The sequence below is a fragment of the Mustelus asterias genome, chromosome 15, assembly GCF_964213995.1.
Source record: "Mustelus asterias chromosome 15, sMusAst1.hap1.1, whole genome shotgun sequence".
Taxonomy (NCBI): domain Eukaryota; kingdom Metazoa; phylum Chordata; class Chondrichthyes; order Carcharhiniformes; family Triakidae; genus Mustelus; species Mustelus asterias.
Genome location: NC_135815.1, coordinates 42,819,424 through 42,831,192, shown reverse-complemented (window position 1 = coordinate 42,831,192; position 11,769 = coordinate 42,819,424).

Below are 11,769 nucleotides of genomic sequence, written 5' to 3'. Positions count from 1 at the left end.
TGTGAAGGGTAGGTCGTGCCTCACAAACCTTATTGAGTTCTTTGAGAAGGTGACCAAAGAGGTGGATGAGGGTAAAGCAGTTGATGTGGTGTATATGGATTTCAGTCAAGCGTTTGATAAGGTTCCCCACGGTAAGCTATTCCAGAAGATACGGAGGCATGGGATTGAGGGTGATTTAGCGGTTTGGATCAGGAATTGGCTAGCTGTAAGAAGACAGAGGGTGGTGGTTGATGGAAGGATCTGTTTTGGGGCCACTGCTGTTTGTGATTTTTATAAATGACCTGGATGAGGGTGTAGAAGGATGGGTTAGTAAATTTGCGGATGACACTAAAGTCGGTGGAGTTGTGGACAGTGCGGAAGGTTGTTGCAGGTTACAGAGGGACATAGATAAGCTGCAGTGCTGGGCTGAGAGGTGGCAAATGGAGTTCAATGCGGAAAAGTGTGAGATGATTCACTTTGGAAGGAGTAACAGGATTACAGAGTACTGGGCTAATGGTAAGATACTTGGTAGTGTGGATGAACAGAGAGATCTCGGTGTCCATGTGCATAGATCCCTGAAAGTTGGCATCCAGGTTGATAGGGTTGTTAAGAAGGCGTACAGTGTGTTAGCTTTTATTGGTATTGGGATTGAGTTTCGAAGCCAGGAGGTCATGTTGCAGCTGTACAAAACTCTGGTGCGGCCGCACTTGGAGTATTGCGTACAGTTCTGGTCGCCGCATTATAGGAAGGATGTGATGCATTGGAAAGGGTGCAGAGGAGATTTACTAGGATGTTGCCTGGTATGGTGGGAAGGTCTTATGAGGAATGACTGAGGGACCTGAGGTTGTTTTCATTAGAGAGAAGAAGGTTAAGAGGTGACTTAATAGAGGCATACAAGATGATCAGAGGATTAGATAGGGTGGATAGTGAGAGCCTTTTTCCTCAGATGGTGATAGCTAGCATGAGGGGACATAGCTTTAAACTGAGGGGTGATAGATATAGGACAGATGTCAGAGGTAGGTTCTTCACTCAGAGAGTGGTAAGGGTGTGGAATGCCCTGCCTGCAGCAGTAGTGGACTCGCCAACATTAAGGGCATTTAAATGGTCATTGGATAAACATATGGATGATATTGGAATAGTGTAGATTAGATGAGCTTTAGATTGGTTTCACTGGTCGGTGCAACATTGAGGGCCGAAGGGCCTATACTGCGCTGTAATGTTCTATGTTCTATGGACTTGGCAGCCCCATCCCACTCCTTCCAGGTGAAGGACATCCTGGAGGACCAGAGAAGGGTATTCTTCCCATTCATACATAAATGCATATGGAGACATTGCTTTTTGGCCAGGGTGATGAGAGCCATGTGCAAGAAGCCTCCTGCTGACACTATTCCACTTGCCTCCATTACTATTGAGACTCTTTGGAGAGACCATTGCCTTGACAGTATAGAAAGATTAACCATATGATCAGCCATGACCATCCGCCCGGGAGATGGAGGTTTGGAGTCATGAGTTGGCTGACTTCCACCAGCCATGCCCTTCGGAGGTATCCACCTCCTTCTCTCCCCTTCATCCCTGCTTCTCTCTGCAATTCTGCTGACCTGGAACTGTTCCCTCACGAAAAAAAATCCTCTTCCCACTTCAAGGGATCTCAATAATTGACTAAGTGTTCAACATTTTAAAAATGATGTGCATCACCTTTCAAACTTGCTCCTTCACTTTTCCCCATCACCCAGCAACTTTCCCCATCACCCTTGATCCACCCGTTTCATCATTCCTCTCCCCACTGTCAACCTTGAACATTCCCCCCACTACCGTAGACCCTATCACGATCCACCTCCACATGCCTTTGCTCCCATCAGAGCCAAATCCATTACCATCCCCATTCCCAATCTGACCCTACCCCCTTTTGTTATCTGAGCCACCTGAATAGTCCCCCTCATTGAACCTCCAGCCATGAGACCTTCACCTGCAAACTCTCACACTAGACCTGCTACCCTACTCACACCCCCGATTGTGACTATTTCCTCCTATCACCAGTATGCTGAATTCACCCCACCGAGGACCACACTATCAACGCCCTCGAAGATATTCCCCTTCGCCACACGATCTTCCTATGCCTTCACCAGTAAACCTCCCTCCCCTGTTCAGCCTTTGGTCTGCCCTTCCACCCTGTTCCCCCTTCAGCCTTTGCCTGCCTCCCTTATCCAGTTTCGGTGCATCTTTTGCTACCGCCACTTGATATGAGTGAAGTGATGCAAGGTCCCCAAGAAGGAGAAAGCAGCATTTATTGACCTCAACGTTGTGGAAGGGGTGAAGCTCACCAGGTGCACACCGCATATATACGGTCATAAAACTGAATGTATTAAACTCTCGCTGGCAGGGAACTTAATTTAGAGGAGGAGGTTAAGTCTGACAAGGTAGCCTTTTAATTAACATAAATGAGATGCTAATGATTCAAATGGGGTTCCCGACATCATTCATTGAGAAACTCGACCCACTTTTAACACAGTTTATCCCGCTGTCGGGAAACAGATTTTTTGCCTCCGCCAAATTAAGTGCCCCCACCCACCATGACTCCCGTTGCCGATGGTAGCAGAAAATTCCACCGTTACTGCTACTGTCATGTTTGGGCATGCGACTCTGTAACATTGTCATATATATGGGCAACAGGGAAGGGTTGATTTGCCATCATGTGCTTTCATTCTGAAAGACTGTACTCCAGTCTCCTGGCTTCTGCTCGCAGCATCCTTCATCTAAACTATGATCTGCAATACCCTGTTAAGATCTTTGCTGCGCCAATCCTTGATGTTCTGCAAACATTATTCTTTTAAAAGAGGAGCAATAAGACCTAAATCATTCGGTTATTCAGCCAGGGCTATACAGCTTGAACTTGTAGCTGTTGACATCTCCCTCCTAATGTATCATTCAAAACGATTACTTCTCACTTAAGACCTATTTGACATCCCCTTTTTTTCATTCACTAACTTTCACAGTTGGGCATCTCTTGCCAGTGCTTGGCAGCGATATTTTAAAAAATTAATCCATGGGATATGGGGGACCCTGATTAGGTCAGTATTTATGGTCTATCCCTAACTGTCCTAGAGAAGGTGGTGATGAGCTGCAGTCCATGTGGTGTAGGTACATCTACAGTGCTGTGAGGGAGGGAGTTCCAAGATTTTGATCCAGCAACAGTGAGGGAACAATGATATAGTTCTGAGTCAGAATGCTGTATGGCTTGGAGGAGAACATTCAGGTGGTGGTGTTCCCATGCACCTGCTGCCCTTGTCCTTCTAGATGGTTGTGGTCGTGGGTTTTGAAGAAGCTGTTGAAGGAACCTTGATGAGTTCCTGCAGTGCATCTTGTAGATGGGACACATTGTTGCCTTGGTGGTGGGGGGAGTGAATGTTTGTGGATGGGGTGCAAATCAAACAGGCTGCTTTGTCCTGGATGGTATTGATTTGATTTGATTTGATTTATTATTGTCACATGTATTAGTGTACAGTGAAAAGTATTGTTTCTTGCGCGCTATACAGACAAAGCATACTATTCATAGAGAAGGAAACGAGAGAGTGCAGAATGTAGTGTTATAGTCATAGCTAGGGTGTAGAGAAAGATCAACTTAATGCAAGGTAGGTCCATTCAAATGTCTGATGGCAGCAGGGAAGAAGCTGCTCTTGAGTTGGTTGGTACGTGACCTCAGACTTTTGTATCTTTTTCCCGACGGAAGAAGGTGGAAGGGAATATGTCTGTGGTGCGTGGGGTCCTTAATTATGCTGGCTGCTTTGCCACGGCAGCGGGAAGTGTAGACTGAATCAATGGATGGGAGGTTGATTTGCGTGATGGATTGGGCTACATTCACGACCTTTTGTAGTTTCTTGTGGTCTTGGTGTCAAGCTTCTTGTGTGTTGTTGGACCTGCACTCACCCAGACACTTCTGACCTCCTGACATGAGGGCGGCACTGTGGTACAATGGTTAGCACTGCCGCCTCACAGTACCAGGGACCCAGGTTCCATTCCCAGCTTGGGTCACTGTCTGTGTGGAGTTTGCACGTTCTCCCCGTGTCTGCATGAGTTTCCTCTGGGTGCTCCAGTTTCCTCCCACAGTCCAAAGATGTGCAGGTTAGGTGGATTTCCTTTGCTAAATTGCCCCTTAGTATTAGGGGGACTAGCTAGGGTAAATAAATGCATGGGGTTATGGATATAGAGCCTGGGTGGGATTGTGGTCGGTGCAGACTTGATGGGCCGAATGACCTCCTTCTGCACTGTAGGATTCTATGATTCTATGACTTGTGCCCTGTATATAGTGGACAGACTTGGGGAGCCGGGAGGTGAATTATGTTCCACCGGAGTCCAAGCCTCTGACTTGTTCTTGTAGCCATAGTATTTTTATTTGTAGTAAGTGAAGACATGTGAAGTGCAAGCAGCATAACATGAACTGATTTGGGGCACTACTACCCTGGCAACTGTCCGAAGCAGAGCCTGGCTGTTCTCAATATTGCCTTTATAATTATTCCCAAGATGAATTTTCAAGTATTACTCTGCGTCTTCATCAGGACCAGCTATTTCCAGTTCTGTTAACATCGTTCATCTCTGTCCCTGCCTCAGTTCATCTGCCGCAGAAACATTTGTTTATTTACCTTTATTCATTGTTGCCTCGTGACTTGATTATTTCGATACACTCCTGACTGGTCTCCCATGCTCTACCCTCTATAACCAAGTCCTGCTCACCCATCACCCCTGTACTCAATGATCAACATTGGCTCTGGTTAAATTCTCAACCTAGTCCCCAATCCTTCTGTGCCCATTGCCCTCCCTACCTATGTCATTTTTTCCAATTCCATGTCTACATGAATATCTATGCTCATCTAATTCTAGCCTCTTGTGCATCCCCAATTTTAATCACTTCACCATTGGTGATTATGTCTTCAACTGTTAAGACCTTAAGGTCTGCAATTTTCCCCCGCAACATCGCTACCTCTTTTTCTGTCATTAACTTCTTAAAACCAACACTTTGATTAAATTTTTGATCATCTGCCCTAACGTCAACTCATTGACTCAGTGTCAATTGTGACGTGGCTTTAGAGATTTTGCAACTTTAAAAGGTGCTATATAAATATCAGTTGTTGTTCCTGTATCCTGTTGACCAATGTTCACTAGTAAACAAGTAGAGGAATAGCATTAAGGTTTTGTGATAAGGTTTTCTGACAGTTAATGTTGCATGCAAAAGGAAGAGAAGCAGAAGCTCATTCCAAATCCACATCTGGCATGTGCCCACTTTGCCATCTCTGATGCATCTTGTACTCATCAATGGACAGATGTAAGAATGCCAAATCTTAATGCAAGCAACAGTTTATACTTGATTAGAAAAGGGTGCTGATTGATTGGCTCTGATTAGTCAAGATGGTGTCATGGAAAATGCACCTGGGGTGCAATTGTCCCCCATGCTTCCGTTTATTCAAAAAAGGTGCAATGTTTGGACATATTCCTTTTGCCTGCAGAGGACAAGTCCCTGAATATGAATATATGTATCTCCTAGCAAGCATAACTCAGCCACATTGTGAGCCTACCTGATAATCTTAAATTGGTTGTTAACGTGATTCTTAGCACACTTGGGATTGTCCAGCAGGTGCTGATCATTCGCAGAATTACATCCAATATTAGACTTTGGTCGAGATCTTTGTCCCCAGATCAAGTTTGCCAACTCGGAAGATTTCCCAACTCGGCGAACTCAACCTTTAAAAATGTTTGCCCGCAGGTCAGTTTTTCAGTCAGGGCCTGCGGGCTGAAACTTTTGTGGGGGCAGGTGACTCTCGAGCACACGCACAGGCTGCCGGGTGTGGAGGCAGGCTGGGCACAAGGCCTGCTTATGTGCACTGGCACTGTATTTAAATTTTAAAAAACATACTTACAACCCTCACCCCCCCCCCCCACACACACTTCCTTTGCCCCATCTATGCCAACCTATGTTAACCCATGCCCCTTTACCCACCCCATTGTCCAAATACTCCCATGCCAATTTAGTACCTTTAACCCACTCTGATTGTCCCCATACTCTCATGCCAACTTAGCGTCCCTCTCCGCACCCCATTGCACACCTACTCCGATGTTAACTTAGTGCCCCTCTGTCCATACCTTAAACTCTCTATGCCAACTTCATGCCAACTCATGAAAACCCATGCCTCCACCTCCTTCATGCCAACTTACTAAGTATCCTTGGACAGTTGCTTAACAGCTTTGACTCTTCCTGGACAGGTTTGATAGCCTTGACAGTTTTGACATTTCCAAGACAGCTTTGACATTTCCTGGGCAGTTTTGACATCTTTGACAGTTCCTTGACCAATTTGACACTGGTCAGCTCTATTAGAGTTCTTTGACAGCTGAGCAGTTCAATGACAGTTTAACAGTTCTTTGACAGCTGGGCAGCTCTTTTACAGTTCCTTTATAGATGCACAGCTCTTTAACAGTTCCTTGACAGCTGAAAAACTCTTTGAAAGCTTTGACAGCCAGAGAGACGGAGATCTGAGAGGTAGCTCAAATTGGAAGGAAATAAAGCTGGGAACAGGAAGTAGAAAAGGGGCAAGTGAAATTAAATGCAGACAAAATGAAGGCAAGTATCAACTAAGCTTAGAATTTGTAACAATGTTAAAAAACAATGTTAATTGCATGCAGCATTCACAACAAGTTACATAATTTAAAGGTACAAATGGAGGTAAATGGGTATGATATGATTATCATTATGGAAATACGGCTGCAGGGTGACCACGATTGAGAACTGAATATTCAAGGATACTCAACATTTATGAAAGACAGGCAAAAAAGGAGAATGAGGTGGTGTTGTGCTGATAATAAGGAGTGGAATCAGTACATTATTAAGGGAGGATCTCAGATCAGAAGAACAAAATGTGGAAGCTGTTTGGGTGGTGCTAAGAAACAGCTAGGGGCAGCAGTAGTGTGGCACATAACATTAATCAGGAGATTAGAGAAGCATTGGTGTGGGTAATACAGCGATCATGGATGACTTCCATCTGCATTTAGACTGGGTAAGCCTCATCAGCAGTAAGAATGTATCCAGAGCAGGTTAGGGATGGTTTCCCAGAACAATATGCTGAGGAACCAACTAGTTGTGTATTGACAAATAATCTTGCTGAAAAGCCTTTAGGAATGAGGACAATAATATGATATAAGTTTACGTTATTAGAAAGTGAGGTGGTTCAATCTGAAGCTAGGGTGTTAATTGTGAACGAAGATAATTATGAAGGTATGGGGGCAAATTGGCTGAGGTGGATTGGGAAAATACGGATGGGATTTTCCTGCCCTTCCTGCTGGCAGGATTTTCCAGTCCCACCGATGGCGCACCCCCTGCAGGTTTCCCGGTAGTGTGGGGTGGATTCAATGGGAAATCCCACTGATTGTGGCGGGACCAGAGATCCCGCTGCCAGTCAGCGGCAGGCCACCTCCCAACGCCAAGAAAGACTTCGCGGGGGTGCCAGAGAATCCTGCTCTACATTCAAAAGGCATGATGGTGTTTAGGCAATGGATAGTCTTTAAAGAATTACCACATAGTTTACAGAAATTATACATTCCTTCAAGGCACAAAAGCCCAAAAAGAACAGTCAGTCCAACTGTGGCTAATGGAGGAAGTTTAAAGTTATATAAGATTAAAAGAAAAAGCCTGTAAAGTTTCCAAAAATGGTAGTAAACCTGAGGAATGGGAAGACTTCAGAACACAACAAAGGAGGACCAAGAAGGTGGGAACAGAATATGAATGTGAACTAGCAAAAAACATTTAAAAACAGACTATAAAAGTTTCTATAGGTACGTAAAAAGGAAAAGACTGGCTAAGACAAATGTGGGTCCATTACAGAGTCAGGATAAGTTAAAATGGGAATACAGAAATGGCAGAGAAGCTAAATGGTTACTGATGTCTGTCTTCACTCAGGAAGATACAAGAAACCTCCCAGAATTAGAGATCCAAGGGACGAGGGAAAATGAGCAATTGAAGGAAATTATTATTATTAAGAATAAAAGTTGAGTTGTGTTAGAGAAATTAATGGGACTGAAGGTTAAAAAGTCCCAAAGACCTGAAGGAGAGAGAATAAGGGGAACTACACACCTGTTAGCCTTACACCAGTGGTAGGGAAAATGCTAGAATCTATCATAAAGGATGTGATAAATGGACACTTGGATAATCATGATCTGATTGGGCATAGTCAACATGGATTTATGAATGGGAAATCATTTTATATAGAAGAATAGAATGTTATAGATTCACTGCAGTGCAGAAGCAGGCCATTCGGCCCATCGAGCCTGCACCAACAACAATCCCACCCAGGGCCTATCCCTCATAACACATTCCCACCTAGCTTTGAGTTATCCATGAACTTGGAAATATTACATTTTGTCCCCACATCCAAATCATTGATATATATACTGAACAGCTGGGGCCCAAGTTCTGATTCTTGTGACATTACACTAGTCACATTCCACCAATGAGAGAATGATCCGTTTATCCTTACACTGTTTTCTGCCTGTTACCAATCTTTAATCCATGCCAGTATATGCCTCCTATCCCATGTGCTTTAATTTTATTGACCAACCTCCCGTTGGAGGCTTTAGCAAAAGTCTTCTGAAAATCCAAGTATGCTATGCCCATCAACTCTCCTTTATCAATTCTGTTACTGACATCCTCAAAAAGCTCCAATAGGTTCATCAAACATTGGCGGCATGGTGGTACAGTGGTTAGCACTGCTGCCTCACAGCACCAAGCACCCGGGTTTGATTCCCGGCTTGGGGCACTGTCTGTGTGGAGTCTGCATGTTCTCCCAGTGTCTGCGTGGATTTCCATTGGGTGCTGTAACCCCCCCATATTTACCCTGCTCATCCCCCTGACACTAAGGGACAATTTAGCATGGGCAATCCATCTAGCCGTTACATCTTTGGAATGTAGGAGGAAACCAGGAGCTCAGCCTAATTAGAATTACACAAGTTCTTCAGCATCTGAAAGATTTGAATTATGGCCCTATTCTAAAGCTAGCATGGCAACCTCATTGCAGACCTATTAGATAGAATCATTATGTACAAAGGTCACTGGATTATATTACCAATAACTTCAGATAACAAACAGATATAAACAAAAGAAACCAATAGTGAAGGAAACACTAGTATCATTAATGCATTTGATTAAGGGAACTGGCAAATTTTCATTTGACCATCATAAAAAAATGATAGGAACATTTTAAAATCAATTAATATCATAGCTTGTGATTCCTGCCTGGTGTTAGTAATATTTTGCTGATGTGTGAAGACTCAAAGTTCCATCTCGTCAGTTAATTTTCAATTGGAGTCAATCAATATTAACTAATTACAAGGTTCAGTGATCGGTCATGTTGTTAACTATTACAATGTCAGTGCATACGCTTCACAATGAGCCTTCAGTATTGAAGTATATATGCTACGCATGCTTTTTTTAAACTCACACAATCTGTAATATTGCAATTTGGGTGTAATTGTGTAATATTTAGCGGCAGTCGAGATTAAAAAGTGACCTGGCAGGTGGCCAAACTTGACTTTAAGCAATTACATTCAGATTGAAACAAAGAAACAAAGAACAATACAGCACAGGAACAGGCCCTTCGGCCCTCCAAGCCTGTGCCACTCATGTGCCCAACTAGACCATTCGTTTGAAAGAAACAATTGCTAATAATTGCAGTTCAATTTTTCTATTTAATGTTAATATATATCAGTGAGTGGGTGTGATGACGCGTCTGATTCAAGTGTTGTTTTCTGAGTGCCGCAAACTTCTTAATCTTTAGAAGTCGAAGACACTGCTGATCTTCACAACCAAAGGAAGCACAGTTGTCCGTGCATTTTTCCCATCCTCAGCCCATCCTCCGAAAATATCTTATGTTCTGTACAATCATTCTTCATTAAATTCTGCACTGTGTAGCCACCATCATCTAATAGCAGTGATGCACTTTGCTGTACCCTTAAAACAGCTCAAACCCCAGATTCAGGCAGCACAGAGGATGGCCTTTTGGCCAGTCATCTACATGCTGGCTCTTTGAAAGATCTATCCAATGACCTGGAATTTACAGACGCAGCAGGAGCCCTGCCATCGGGGTCGAAAGCGAGGAAGTGACACCACTTCAGTGGTCAGCGAGACTCAGGGCAGTATTTTACCAGCAGCAGCCAATTAAGTGGAGCAAGCCCATGAAGGATGGTGGCCCACCCAATCAGAGAGCTGGCAGCTCAGTAACCTCAGCTGCACCACAGCCAGCAGTGACCACTGCTGCTGCTGCACCTGGGGGAAGAAGATGCAGTAATCGTCATGTTAAGGTTAAGTGGGGTCTAGGGATGCCAGGGCCAGTCAGACAGACTCCAGTGACACATGGGGTACATTCACTGACGGCACGAACCCTCTTATGCCAAAGGTTCCGGTATGAAGTCCCCCACCCCTCCACCTGGAGCCCGCTGGGAGGCTGCCAGGGTTCTCCTCAAGTGGCATCAGGCTTCCTGCTGCTTGTAAAATGCCAGTGGAGGAAGGTGAGGGAAGAGGTCCAAAACATTTTAGTGCTTCAATTGGACTCCACATGAGCAGGCCATCTGACACCTTTCCCGTGACTGGCCCACCTTTTCCTATCATTTTGCTATTCCTCCCACCTCTGAGCCTGCCCTCAAAGGCCCCAAATTTTTCCAGCCAACTCCTTTTTAAAACTTACTATTGAATCTGAATGCAGTAAAGCATTCCGGAGAATAAGAACACGTGTAAAAATAATTCTCCTCTTCTCCCCTCTGGTTGTTATGCTAATTATCATAAATCTGTGCCCACAAATTGGTGATTCACCCACTGGTGAAAACAGTTTCTCTTTATTTGCTTTATCAAAACCCTTCTTAATTCTGAGTGCCTCCATCAAAGCTCCACTTAACTTCCTCTGCTCTAAAGAGAACAATCCCGTTTCTCTAGTCTCTTCATTAATTAAGGTGCTTGGGCCTAGTATGATTCAGGGAAATCCTCTTTGTACCCTATTCAAGGCCTTGACGCCCCTCTTAAATTATTTTGCCCAGAAATGGACATAATATTCTTAATTGAGTACTTGCCAGTGGTTTAGAAAAGCTCGGGATAACTTCCTTGCTACTTTTTACATTTGTTTTTGCGATATGGGGAAATCACTAGCAAAGCCTTTATTCATTATTCTTCCTGAGTTGCCTTGAGATGGTCCCCGTGGGTCAAGCACCCTCATCAATAACTGCAATCTATTTAGTGAAGGTACCTGTGGCAGGTTAAGAGGTTCTAGAACCTGATAACCCGACTGCTATGAATGAGTAGGGGATAAACACTCAAATCAGGATAGTGTACAACTTGGAGGAGAATTTGAAATTTCTGCAGTGCATCCTGTAGAAAGTACACAATGTAACTATTACACTTCACAATTGCGGTGTGAATTATATGGGTCTTTAATAAACTCATATTACATGATCCTGTACAAACAATCCAGCATGAGTACAATATATAGCGGGCACAACTCTTATACTAATTCTACCCATGTTTTCTACATTCCATACATACAAACACTAAATCAAAGTACAAAAATACAGAAAAGTGATATCAGAATAACAAAGTGGAGACACCATGATGCACTTAGCTTGTCTCAGTCTCTTTTAATCATTCTGTTACCATGGTGAAATGACAACTTATTTTGTTGTTGTGAAAATCAGTGACCAATCCAATATCTTCCAGTCCATTAAAGACATAAGGGAGTGACATTCACACATACCTTCAGGTCTTTAGTT